The sequence below is a fragment of the Haliaeetus albicilla genome, chromosome 3 (assembly GCF_947461875.1).
Source record: "Haliaeetus albicilla chromosome 3, bHalAlb1.1, whole genome shotgun sequence".
Taxonomy (NCBI): Eukaryota; Metazoa; Chordata; class Aves; order Accipitriformes; family Accipitridae; genus Haliaeetus; species Haliaeetus albicilla.
The window spans coordinates 903,276-915,000 of record NC_091485.1 but is presented as its reverse complement, the minus strand read 5'-3'; the positions used below and the strand labels follow the sequence as shown (position 1 = coordinate 915,000).

At 42.7% G+C, this 11,725-nt stretch overlaps 1 protein-coding gene across 9 annotated transcripts in view; it reads right to left on the bottom strand.

Moving 5' to 3' along the window:
- The window catches only part of IKZF1 (IKAROS family zinc finger 1), a 71,213-nt gene extending 60,113 nt beyond the window's left edge, over positions 1-11,100 (bottom strand). The window contains exon 1 of one of the 9 annotated variants that reach the window (XM_069778667.1): positions 11,037-11,100. The gene's annotated coding sequence lies outside the window, so the exon portion shown is untranslated. Of the gene's footprint in view, positions 1-8,800; positions 9,093-10,003; positions 10,283-10,326; positions 10,499-11,036 lie in introns of those variants that run through there. The other 8 variants (XM_069778666.1, XM_069778672.1, XM_069778671.1 and 5 more) reach the window with 8 other exon arrangements.
- Between the last annotated feature and the right edge of the window lie 625 nt (positions 11,101-11,725).

Below are 11,725 nucleotides of genomic sequence, written 5' to 3'. Positions count from 1 at the left end.
AATCCCAGCTAAATTCAGCTTAGGCTCTGTATCGGCAAAAAATACATGACAGGACCCCCCGACCTCAATTCCACAATGACAGCGATGTGTTGGTCTTGGCTCTGTCACTGTTAAAAGGTTTTTCACACTGGACATGGGCATAACGTGTCTTGGGCTAAATTTTAAGTGCTAAGAGTAGAATTTACCTCTTTGCCTTTGGTATGGTAAATCTATGAATAGGAAACTATGCCCTGTTTTTCTTCCCTTTCCTCCTCTGCTCTAGAATCAGCAGAAACGTTGTTGTTGACTTCCCAGAAAGCAAGAGAGCCCTACGTACGGATATAAGGATTTGCACTAAAGTATCTACTTGATATCAATTTGTGAATTAATAGATCTTTACTAAGATTTAGATAAAAGAACACTGTTTTAGAAATATTTATGACATGAAACTCTAAATAACTGTCCATTTTGGCAAGAAAAATAATTGTTTTGCAATTTTTCATTGTAAGTTGTATCTGCAGAATCAAATTTATCAGTAGCATAAGAAGTGTGTATGACTTCACCGTCTTCAATGCAACTGCATCTATTTAGGTTAGCAGCTAACTTAGGAGCCTGCAGTTCGAAATCAAAAGCTGGGTGGGCAGCTGACCGAAGCAATCTTGCTCTCAAATGCTGAACGCGTGTAGCTCTCATTTAGAGCAGGAAAGGGATCAGCACTTAGGTGATAATAGATATTTCTTCTATATAGGAATCCAAATGGCTTCAAAGTTTGGCCCTTTATTAAAAGAGCTACAAAGCTCCCTTCAAAATACATAAAATTATTTCTTCAAGTTTTTTCAGATACAGAACTCTAACCTTTACGTTTTCCTCTCTGGACTCCAAATACCAGATTCACAGATGAAGCTACCATAATGCTTTGGAAAAAGAATCAAATGTTGCAATCTTAAGCTAGTTAACAATCAACACACAAAAAAACTGAAAGACTATGTTGATTTTGTTTTAAATAAGGAAGTACCTAACTGACCATGCTCACACAAAAATTTTGGATTTAAATTAGTCAGCGTTTGTCCAGGTTGCCATCTTAAGCACAAAGAAAATTCACACATGTCTGATTTCCCTCCTTGCAACTCTCCTGACAATATAACTTGTGCTATGTCTTAAGAATACATCAAAATACACCCCATGAATCACTGAGGCACTGCTCCATTTATACTTGGTGTCATTTACAACCAGAACTGGATTTGGAACCTTTTAGGATTCCAGGTGTAAATAGGAAGAAGTCATTGCAAGGTCAAGATTTTCTAATCTTTCAGAATACAGCAAATTAATTATTTGCAGGTCTTAGTTTATTATTCCATCTCCTGTTTTACAATGCAAATTCAAAAGTAAACCTCCTTGTCAAGAAAATGAATGCTTAGCATTTATACAGTGTTTTATCAATCCAAACAAATGTGTAAGCATGTCAGTCCTTCTCTAAACCCTGCTCTCTTAGGATATTAAAAGATGGCAAGACTGGGCCATTGATATAATTCAATGGAATGACCTAATCCAATGCCAAAGACTAGCTATTTTGTTTTCTTCTTTGTTTCCCAAGCTACGTACGTACTGACTTCTCTGGGACAACAAGTGCTTCACGCTCAGCACAATGGGACCTCACTTACATTATGGAAATAAAATCACAAATTCTGACATTGTGGAGCCACTTTGGACTTACACCAGCACCCCTAAACTCAGAGCTGTCCTTCCATCTACAGATAGCTCAGCTCTACTTCTGGTGCTGCAAGGAGTCCACAAACATACACCACATCCAGCTGTATGTTTCCAGGCTATTTGTAGGTGTAGCCTTCCTGAGCAGCCAGAAAGGTCCCTGAAGGAACATTTCTGTCTTGAGTGCACCCCATAGGCGCAGGCACACTTTTCCATGAAGCCTCAGAGCAGAAAATATGAGCGCTCACAAAGACTGGATGGGAGGAGAAGAAACCTTCTACAAGGGACCTGGTGTTCTGCAGGCACTTTTGCACATATAAAATGAGAGGGGAACACGCGTTCTGCAGCGGTGGCAGTTCTGGGTTAACTGCGATAAAACAAACAAGCAGAGGCAAACCCCAGCCTTGCTTCCACAGCCACCGTGGGGAAAGGGCTGATTTCGCAACCCCTGCCTGTGCAAGCAGCCTCTCGGCAGGAAAAAGGACCGCTCGCACAGGTCATTAGAGCAGCTGGCCCTAATGGAGTGCTCATGTGTGAGCATGTCTCGTCTTTGTGGTCTTTGACATGTCTCATTGGCTCCTCATCACATAGGCTGCAGATTTAGCAAACTAAAAATCCAAAGCAACAACCAAAAGCATAAAACCCCAACCCACTTTACAACCTAAATTGAAGCAAAGCTCCTCAAACAGGTCCTAGATTCAACCACCCACAACATAGAAAGAGAAGTTTAATAAATAAATTGATAAAGCAAACCCAGGCTGCAGCCTGAAAAAAACAGTACTGTTGAACAGCTATAGCCCTTAACATACCTGACAGGAGAATTTGCACATTAACAACAGTTTGGGAGTGATATGTATCATCATGTATGTGTCATCAGCCTTTTTGGTTTTAAGTTGGGAGTTGCATCTACCTGCAGAATGATAATACAGCTGCATTTCTAATTGCACCAGAGGGTCTTGACCTAGCAGAATCGAGCCTCTTGTATCCATTGAAGTCAATGAGTTTGAACCAACAACCAAGAGAGGAGATGAATAAAGACACCCCTGTAAAAGTTTAGTTTAGTTTCCTTTTAAACGAAAGACCTAATTTTTTTTTTAATAGACTTTTAACTTCACATACAAATGTGCTACATATGACTGAACACACAACAGGAAGACTGTTAAACACAGGTAAAAGGTAGTATGTATTGAACAACCAGTGGAAATACTTGAAGAAAATTGTTAGAATCCTACAAACTACTTTTAATTAAAAGCATCCAATATCTCAGCAAGCAGCTGATAATTAGCTTTATTATTGTAATTTAATATGCTAGACTTCACAATCTCTGTGAATGACTCACTTTAGAACCATTTTAATTCTATTTTTAATTTCCGGCTCATCACACAGCTCGATGTAAATAATAACTACAAAGATGAGGGGTGGTCCTTTCTGAAAACTAAAAACTGGGAGTCATAATAAGCACTTTAGTGTCCTTCCATTTCTGTTTTTAAAAAAAAAACCTCCAGGTCTTTTAAAGGACTGTATTAAAACAGAAAAAATGTTAAAACTAAGTGGATCAATTTCTCTCCCTCTACACTAGTTCCATATTCAGCATTTTCTACAATGTCTAGGGAGATGTTTAGTTTATTCAGTCATTTCTCTATTCCTGCCTAGTGTAAATTCTGGTTAACTACATGAATTGACAATACAATTATGAGCATACAGACAAATTTCAATGGAGAGCTCCTGTCTGCAAAATGAAGGAAGCAATGTAATTCAACACACAAGATTAAGAAAAGAACTCTGCTAACAGTGCAGATGTGCAACATTTATATGTCTGGCACATGTACAATTAATTTCCATGTTAGTGAACAATTGTGAAGGTGTAAAAAAAGTTGTCTCAAAGAACCTACATAATTCTCAGTTCTTTGGGAATTCTTTTTCAAAGCACTGATGGATGATAAAAAGTGCATCTTGTATGCATGTATGTGTTTTCCATATGTACTCTTCTTAGCATTCTACTGTGTTTAAGCTATACTCATGTAACAATGCACTGTTAAAGGAGATAGTAAAAAAAAATAAATCTGTTCTTTTATTGACTTTGTGTGCAAATTACAGGACTTAATGTCATTGCAAATATGAAAAAGGTTCTTCCTTCAAGTTTTTGAATTGCAACCAGAGTCATTATAAATTGTTTCCACAATATGACAAAAATATGAAGGTAATTTTCCTAATTAAGGCCACATTTTATTAATTCATTAAACTCTGTCACCTTTATTCACTAAAAATCAAGCAGAAAAGTGGAATAAGTTCACCATGACAAAGAAAATGCACACATTTCCATCTTATAAATAAACTGCCTAAAAAGAGGTGAGGTGTGTAAATTAAGGCACTCAATCTAAGAACATAGCACATTCTCAAGTGGCCAAATTGAGCTCTTGAATATTCTTCCAGGGCTCTCACTCAAGAGAAGGCAAGCAGCAGATGCAAAACTGGACTTTTTGTATCCATATATATATATGGTTTAAAAAGCGTAGGATGTCCTTAGCACAGCATATTTAAATATGCAATAGAGAAAACATAAAAGGATCCCTTTATGTCTAGAATTGTTATTGCCAAATATCCCCAACAATATATCAGTAGTCAATTTGTCCAAATTATAGGAGGTTTCAATAACTCTGCTTCATGATCACAGAATTGCTTCCTAATTTCCCTTCAAACTGTTCAAGCTGTTACGGATTATTAAAGGACATTATCAGCCTGAATAAGCATATTAGAGATCTGTGTGATTTTTTTTTCCCCTAAATAAACCTAAAAATAACTCCTAAAATTACTATAATTGAAATGAATTAGCAAGTTTCTCCACACTACATGTTTCAGTTAACTCACTCTGCTTTTGCAAATATTTTGGACCCAATCCATTATGGACAATTCCAGCTTTATATTGCAATTGCTCCACTGTTCTCTGTGAGTTGACACAAGTGGAAAAATGAAGCAATGCAGCAGGGAATCAGACCTATCTTACAGACCAAGTTTCTCTTTTACTGAGAAAGCTAGAGCAACTGGGATCAGAAGAAGAAATGTAAATCTTTCACATGAAATAAATATACTTCAAAATAAGCTAAAGAAGTGGACAGTTCCCATTGCTTAAAATAAAATATAATTTCAGTGTGACTGCTCTTCAAAAACTGCAGTCTGAATGGCCTTTTGAGGCATTTATACAAGAAGCATGAGCATGCCATGCAGGTCCCAAACCTATCCCTGTGAATTTGCAATGGTACAAATAAAGCCAAGAACATGCATGTATCTTTTCAGGACTAGGACCTACATTTGCAGTCACCACACTGTGTTGGCAGTGACCTGCTTAGTACAAAAAAACCTGCAATCTCTTCTTGTTCACCATCTTAAAGCATGGAGGAAGGTATGTCTTAAAGGAGAAGGGTGAGGCAGAAGTTCTTGGGCTTTAATAAAGATGCATCACAACATATCCACGGGGGCTAACATAATTCTGTTTAAATTTAGGAAGCAAACAAAACTCTTGTTGACTCCAAGCTGTAGTTATGTTCATGTATAGATTACAGATGTAGGGACAACAAACCATAGTTGACCTTGGAAGCAGGGAGTTTCCCAGCTGAAGTCAGTCCATTTTGCTGGATAGCCACTAGGGAGATAAAACTCCTGCAGCTACTTTGGATGAGTAGAAGTTATTTAAAGTAGCCTCCTGTTTAAAAGTTGCCATAAAGCTGACAAGACCGAGGCTGCCTATCTTGCCTCAGATGGAGTTCACACTCATCTCTAAATGCTGTTCCCCTCCAGCGGTGGAAAAAAAATATCTTTGGATTACAGAAAAAAATACCAGTGAGGAATAGGTTTATCCTCTTTTGACTCTCGCATTGAGTTAAGCATTTAAAAATGCTTCCCAAAGAAGCATACTCCCAGAAAAAACGATGAGAGTCCGTACCTTCCACTCCTCAACTGACATAATATACTCCCAGTATCCTTCTGAGGGCATCTAGCAACTGCATTTAACCCAATGGCATTTGTCCAGCAGCACAGCCTTCTCCCCTCTCCTTTCTTTTTTGGGGGGGAAGGATTCTGAGAAGAAAAAATTATTCCCAAACCTTTCTTTCTGTGTGATTTTATACTTCCTAGAAAAGTGGGGTTTGTTGCTTGGGAGGGGAATTCCAGGGGAGCCCACCACAGTGCCAGCAGTGCATCCTGCCTTACGCTCATAAGGATGACAACTTTTTCCAAAGGTCCCATTATTGCTACACTACATTTTACTACTTTACTATGTTTTCTTTGGTCTAATTCTATTACTTTTAATAATAGTAGAAAGTAATGACTGGTCAAAATGTAATCAAGTACATATGTGAATCTTGACTGAAAAACAATAAAATTCGCTATGGACCCAGCTCTTCTTGCACATAAAATAGGAGAACAAAAAAATCCCACAAGTCTTCAGTGGAAGTTTTTCCTGACAAAGAGCCACACAATTAGGCTGCAATCCATGACTTTTGATATCCTCTGGACTTTTTAAGAAAACATTGCCAAAAATGATCTGCCAGAACAGCATAGGATTCATTATGCCCTTGTTTTCTGTTGCTGAAATACAGACTGGACCCATTTCCTTGTCTTCTGCAAGATTGTGGTGTTAGAGTAAGAAGTTCCCAAGCTCAAATAAAATACGTCTGGAAATGTTTTTGGCTGCATTTTGGAGTTATCCAATTTTAATGATGAGAAACAAGTTTTGCATTGTTGTAAAACTCTGCGGATTCATTCTCCACTTACATTTCTGCATTGCTATGCAGTGGAAGTGGCAAGCAAACCAGGTTTTCGGTATTAAGGTCCGCAAGGGAAAGGAAAACTGCTACAGTAACAGCAAGATGGAGACTACCGCATTTTTTATTGTACACTGCACGTAACACAAATGACAAAGGTGTCATTCATGCTTATATGAGGAAACGTGCAACCAGACCATTCCCAGAGTGAGCACTGGCAGCCGGGAGCTGAGGTGGAAAGTCACAGGTGTATGACAAGCTTGTCTCTCTACTGCAACTCCTGAGTATGGGACCTACTAAAAATACAGCAACTCACTTTGCTCACTTGGAGTTAAGTAGCTGCCCTGAGAAATACTCAGCTGGGATAAATGATGCACGCAGGATCAGTGCCTAAGCTTCTTCAGTTACTGGGAGCATGAAGGGCAAAGAGACAAGAGTCCTCTGCCCTGTTTTCCCATCATTACGTTGGGCCAGAGAGATTAGTGATCCCTCTTTAATTACTGGGGTCCACCAGTTCTTCCTGACTGAATTAGGACAGTCAGTACAATACCACATTATGCCTCTGCGTCCCTGTTGCTGTACTCAGGAGGTAGAGGACGCGTGCAGGTATCAGTGCATTATGTTTGAAATCCTGGCTCCTGAGGATGTCCAGCACTGGACTTCCATTGACTTCATTCTGGTCAGTCTTCTCACTCGGTGGATAAACCTGCCTTCTCCTTGGCTTTTTATCTTAAATTTACCTTATCATTAGGGATATAATTTCTATTTCTATTTTTTTATAAACTTGTAGTTTATAAATTCTGAGTTTAGGCTACTTTACTCAAAAAAAAAAAGAAAGAAAAATAAAGAGCACATGGATAGTCACCAATATTAATATTTGTGAGAAAATCTTTACGGTTGGATGCGAGTCTGGGATAATAGAAACATGAACTAAGGAAAGTGCAGAGCTCTGCAGTATTTTAGACGCTTCCCCCACGCAGTTCTGCTAAGGGCAGCTATCATTTTAAGAGTTCTTGGTCTTGCACTTGGTCTACACTTTGTTTCTCATGTCCACATACAGCAGTTTCAAAGGCTTTGATAAAGCAATAAGGCATACAGCCATCAAACTAAAACTTGGTAGAGCTTTGCTAAGGATTGAGTTATCTTGAGGGGGTGGGGGCATATGGCAGTCTAAGCAGTATATCTTGTATTTTTTATTCAGTTTTAAGCCAAATGTTTATGAGTTAAAGTCAAAGCAGACCATGTCAATATTAGAAGCTTCTGCAGGTGAGCAATGACACCTTTTGGAAAAGGGACGTAGTATGAACTGCTGCATGCTACTGTTATACTAACCCATGAAGAGGAATACCGAGTGTTTTCATGGTAACATGAACAAATCCATTCTCACTTTTTTGACTTACAATTTCCCTCATTGGAGAAAAGAAAGAAGAATAAACAAAGTTACCTAAGGGCAAAAATTTGGTTTGGAAAGTTCAGAAGCAACTACTTCATATAAGAAAGCCATCCCATCCTTAATTTTTCTATTTCACTAAGACTCTGAACACCTTAAACTATGCGATTCACTAGCAAGGCAAGAGAGCAGTGCCGCAAGCCACTCAGAACATGCCCCTGCTTAGATAAAGTCTTTCCAAGTATTTGGAAGGAATTTTAGTACTTATTTCTAAATGCATTATATTAATATGCTTTTTCTTTACTTTTCAATGATCATTGATAATGTTCAATACAGAGTCATACTATACGGTATTGAAGTATGCATGTGAGCTACAATTGATGTGAGCAGTCAACTGAAGCTAACAAAGTGCGTCTTTTAAAGGATTTGGCCCTTACAATGCATTACAGCTTCCAATTTTAAAACTAGACTATTAAAGTTTAGCAAATGGGTTGTTAAGGGGAATGCATGAAATATAATCAGGATTAGATACCTGGTTTATTTCATTTGGGTGTTTTTTGTATGGCTGGACAGCAAATGCATATGGATGTGACCTTGGTAGCACCTAGCTATTGAAAAGAAAAATACATAGTCAGGAAGCTCTCATTCTAACTTTTGATCCCCACACAAAGTCCTCTGAAAACACTACTTGCACTTATATGTGTAAGCAGACTCCGTGAATGTTAAAAAAAAAAAAAAGAAAAAAAAAAAGAAAAAAGAAACAACATTACATTCCTCTGCAATAATTTACATAGTTTAAGCCAGTGGCCATACCAGTCTAAAAATTCTTGCATTCCACAAAACATCACTTTTTTGAGATAATTTGCAACCATAAGCTACAGGTTTTTTTCTAACACAGTATTATTAACTTCTAACAATTTTGAAAGCAGAATGCTTTGCACAACATCTGGCAGCGTTACCATACCTTCTAGACCAAGGTAGAAAAGTAATCCAAGAAGCAATCAGGTTTCTTGAAGCACAAAATTAAAAGTTTCCTTAGAATCGACTGCTGGAGTGGGAAGTTGTTTCTTCACACACACCGTTTCTAACTACACACATCTTCTTTAATAACAGCTACAGAGCGAAACTGTCCCTTCCCAGAGAGGATAACTTTGTGGAGCAGGGTGAAAGAAAACCTCCAGCTGTGACAGGCTGCATCGCAAGGAGAAAAACTTCTGGTGCCACCGCTATTCGGAAGTCAGCAACTTCTCTAACGGCGTTCCCCTCAAGCGCACGGGGGCTGCTAATTTTACGAGTTCCTAACGGCTTTTACAACCTCCATACCTGCCTCCCCTCTGCAAACGACAGGCGCAAGCAATTTGAACTCGGGCTTTGAAGGACCCGAAGCGCCGGAGCTGACTGGAGGAGGCGAAAACAGACCGGTCGGTCCGCACCCGCTCCTGCGCGGGGGGCAACGCTTGCACCGCTTCCCTCCCCTTTGAATCAATGAACGCCCCTTCCCGGCCAGCTCCTTACGGCTGCTCATCTCCGAAATTGTGAGGAAGCGCTCCAAAGCGCCTGGATTGCACCCAAACTGCGGCGCGATGTTTTCAAATTTAAAAAAAAAAAGCGCAAAGCGGGTGGGAAGGGGAGGAGGGGAAGGACGGGACGGGACGGGACGGGACGGGACGGGACGGGAGGACCTGCCTGTTGGGCTCCGCAGTCTCCCACTTCGCGCTCCCTCCGGCAACTTCTCGCCGGCAGCACCGGCTCCGCGCAGCCCCTCCTCACCTCCGCGCCGCGGCCGCCCGCTCGGGGCTGACCGCCCGCCCGCCCGCCCGCACCCCGGCGGCCGCGGCAGGTGCCCGCCCGGGACAACTCCTCCCACACCCACCCCGGCCCCGCGGTACCTGCTACGCCGGGGCCGGGGCCAGGGCCGGGGCCGGGGCCGGCAGCAGCTGTGGCGGCGCGGCTCGGCGCCGCTCCGTGTGCCGGCGCTGCCCCGCGGGCGGCGGCTCCGCGCCCGGTGGGTCCCTCCCCCGCCGCTCCCGCCCTCCGCCCGCTCCGCACCCGCACCCGGGGACGCCGACGGCGACGCCGCCGCCGCCCCGCAGGTGCCGCCGCCCGGGACGGCGGCCGGCGGAGGCGCGTCCCGGGGCGGCCGGCGGCCCCCGCGGAGGAGCGTTACCTGGCGAGGTGTTTCACCGGGCTGCGCCGAGCCGGAGGCGCGGGAGAGGGGCCGGGCTCCGCGCCGCCCCGCCGGGCGCTCCCGGGGCCGGGACTTCGAGGTGTCTCGGCACGGCGGGCAGCGCCCCGGACGCGGCGATGCGGCTGGATGTCGCACGCCGCGGGCTGCAGACATCCACCTGTAACGCCTCCGAGGCGAGGTGAAGGGGGTCAGATCACCCTCCTCTCTCTCAGCCCGGTCACTCGCACCCCCTGCGAAACGTCTCCCGCGCCTCTCAAGCGCTTTGCGTTTAGCGCCGCCGGATCGGAACTTGAGGAACTTACTGAAAATCGGTGGCAGAGGCAGTCGCTGAAATCCAGACCTTACGCTCCAGTCCAGAGGGCACGGTGAACCTGACGGAAATTACTCGTATGCTTAAGAATTAAGCGCATATACGCTCTGTGGAGGATCAGGATCTCATTTCTGCTGCGCTTCAGTTCCTCATCTGCACGACGAGGATAATAATACTTCCTTTCTCACATCCTATCTTTATCTGTGCTCTCATATCACAAAAAATTCAGGCATAACTTTATGCATGTGAGTAATCTCATTGACTTAAAGGGACAACTCAGAGCTGCAAAGTCAAGTAAGCATGTAAGCATTGGAAAGATCAGGGCCTTGTAAGACAAGCTCTTTGGAACAGAAATCGCCCATGGCTCACTAAAAGTTTATACTGTACAACAGTTCTCAATTTTTTGATTTTTCTCACTGCGTCTTTACAGAGATGCAGAACCCTTCTTTTACTACAACTTGTAAGCAGACTTTATGGATCTGATAGGGCTGAAACCCAAAGCCACATTCTCCTCTTATGTATTCCAGAATACCCCCCTTCATCTTCCAGCATGTTTGCATGCAGGAAAACGAGCATTTGATCAGTAGAATCACACCCCGCCATTAAAAAGAAAGAAAGAAAGAAAAAAAGAAAGAAAGAAAGAAAAAAAAATCCAGAAGAAAATCCACAAAAAGGTGCCACCATATGCTTAGCAGTTAGTACCTTTCTCCAGGAAATCCCCAAGAGCTCTGCCTCAGAGAGACTGGGAAATACAGGCAGGGAGAGCTTCACCAACCACCCTCTTGAAAAGCGGAAGCTGGTTAACTCAAGGAAACGCAGCAACTTTCCACAGATACGTGCGTCTGGATATTTTGAAGTAAAAGGACCGACATTCCACTAAGGAACGGCGCCTTCAAGAGCTGTTTGCTGCTCTCCTGTGCTCCAGGCTGCTGCAGGGCCTGCAGGCCAGCGGCTCTGAGCATGTTCCAGCCTACCGGGGGGGAGCGGATTTGGCAAGTATTTTTAAAGGCAGATTTCACACTGTGCAAGACACGATTTCTCATTAAACATTCGGTAAGAGTTTTAAGGCAAGAATCAAGTTGCCGGACGTGTGTGAGCTGAGCCTGCTGAAGTCAAATCTTGCGAGATGTTAAGCATCCTCCACAACTACTGTGCTTACGTTTGTTAACAGCTCATAGGAGCTCTCAGGACTTAGAAGATGTTGTGAAGACCCTTTTAGGGCTGACGCCCTTGAGAATTACTAGCAGTATAGTCACAGCAGCACCGAGCTCACTGCTGGCAGCCTGCTCTCATGTACAGCAAGTCTCTTGCTGGGATAGCAACAGTGGGTAGTCTGAAGAGACCTCCACCGTCCCAGTGATGCTTACCAAGGCTAGAGCTACTTCAAGCAG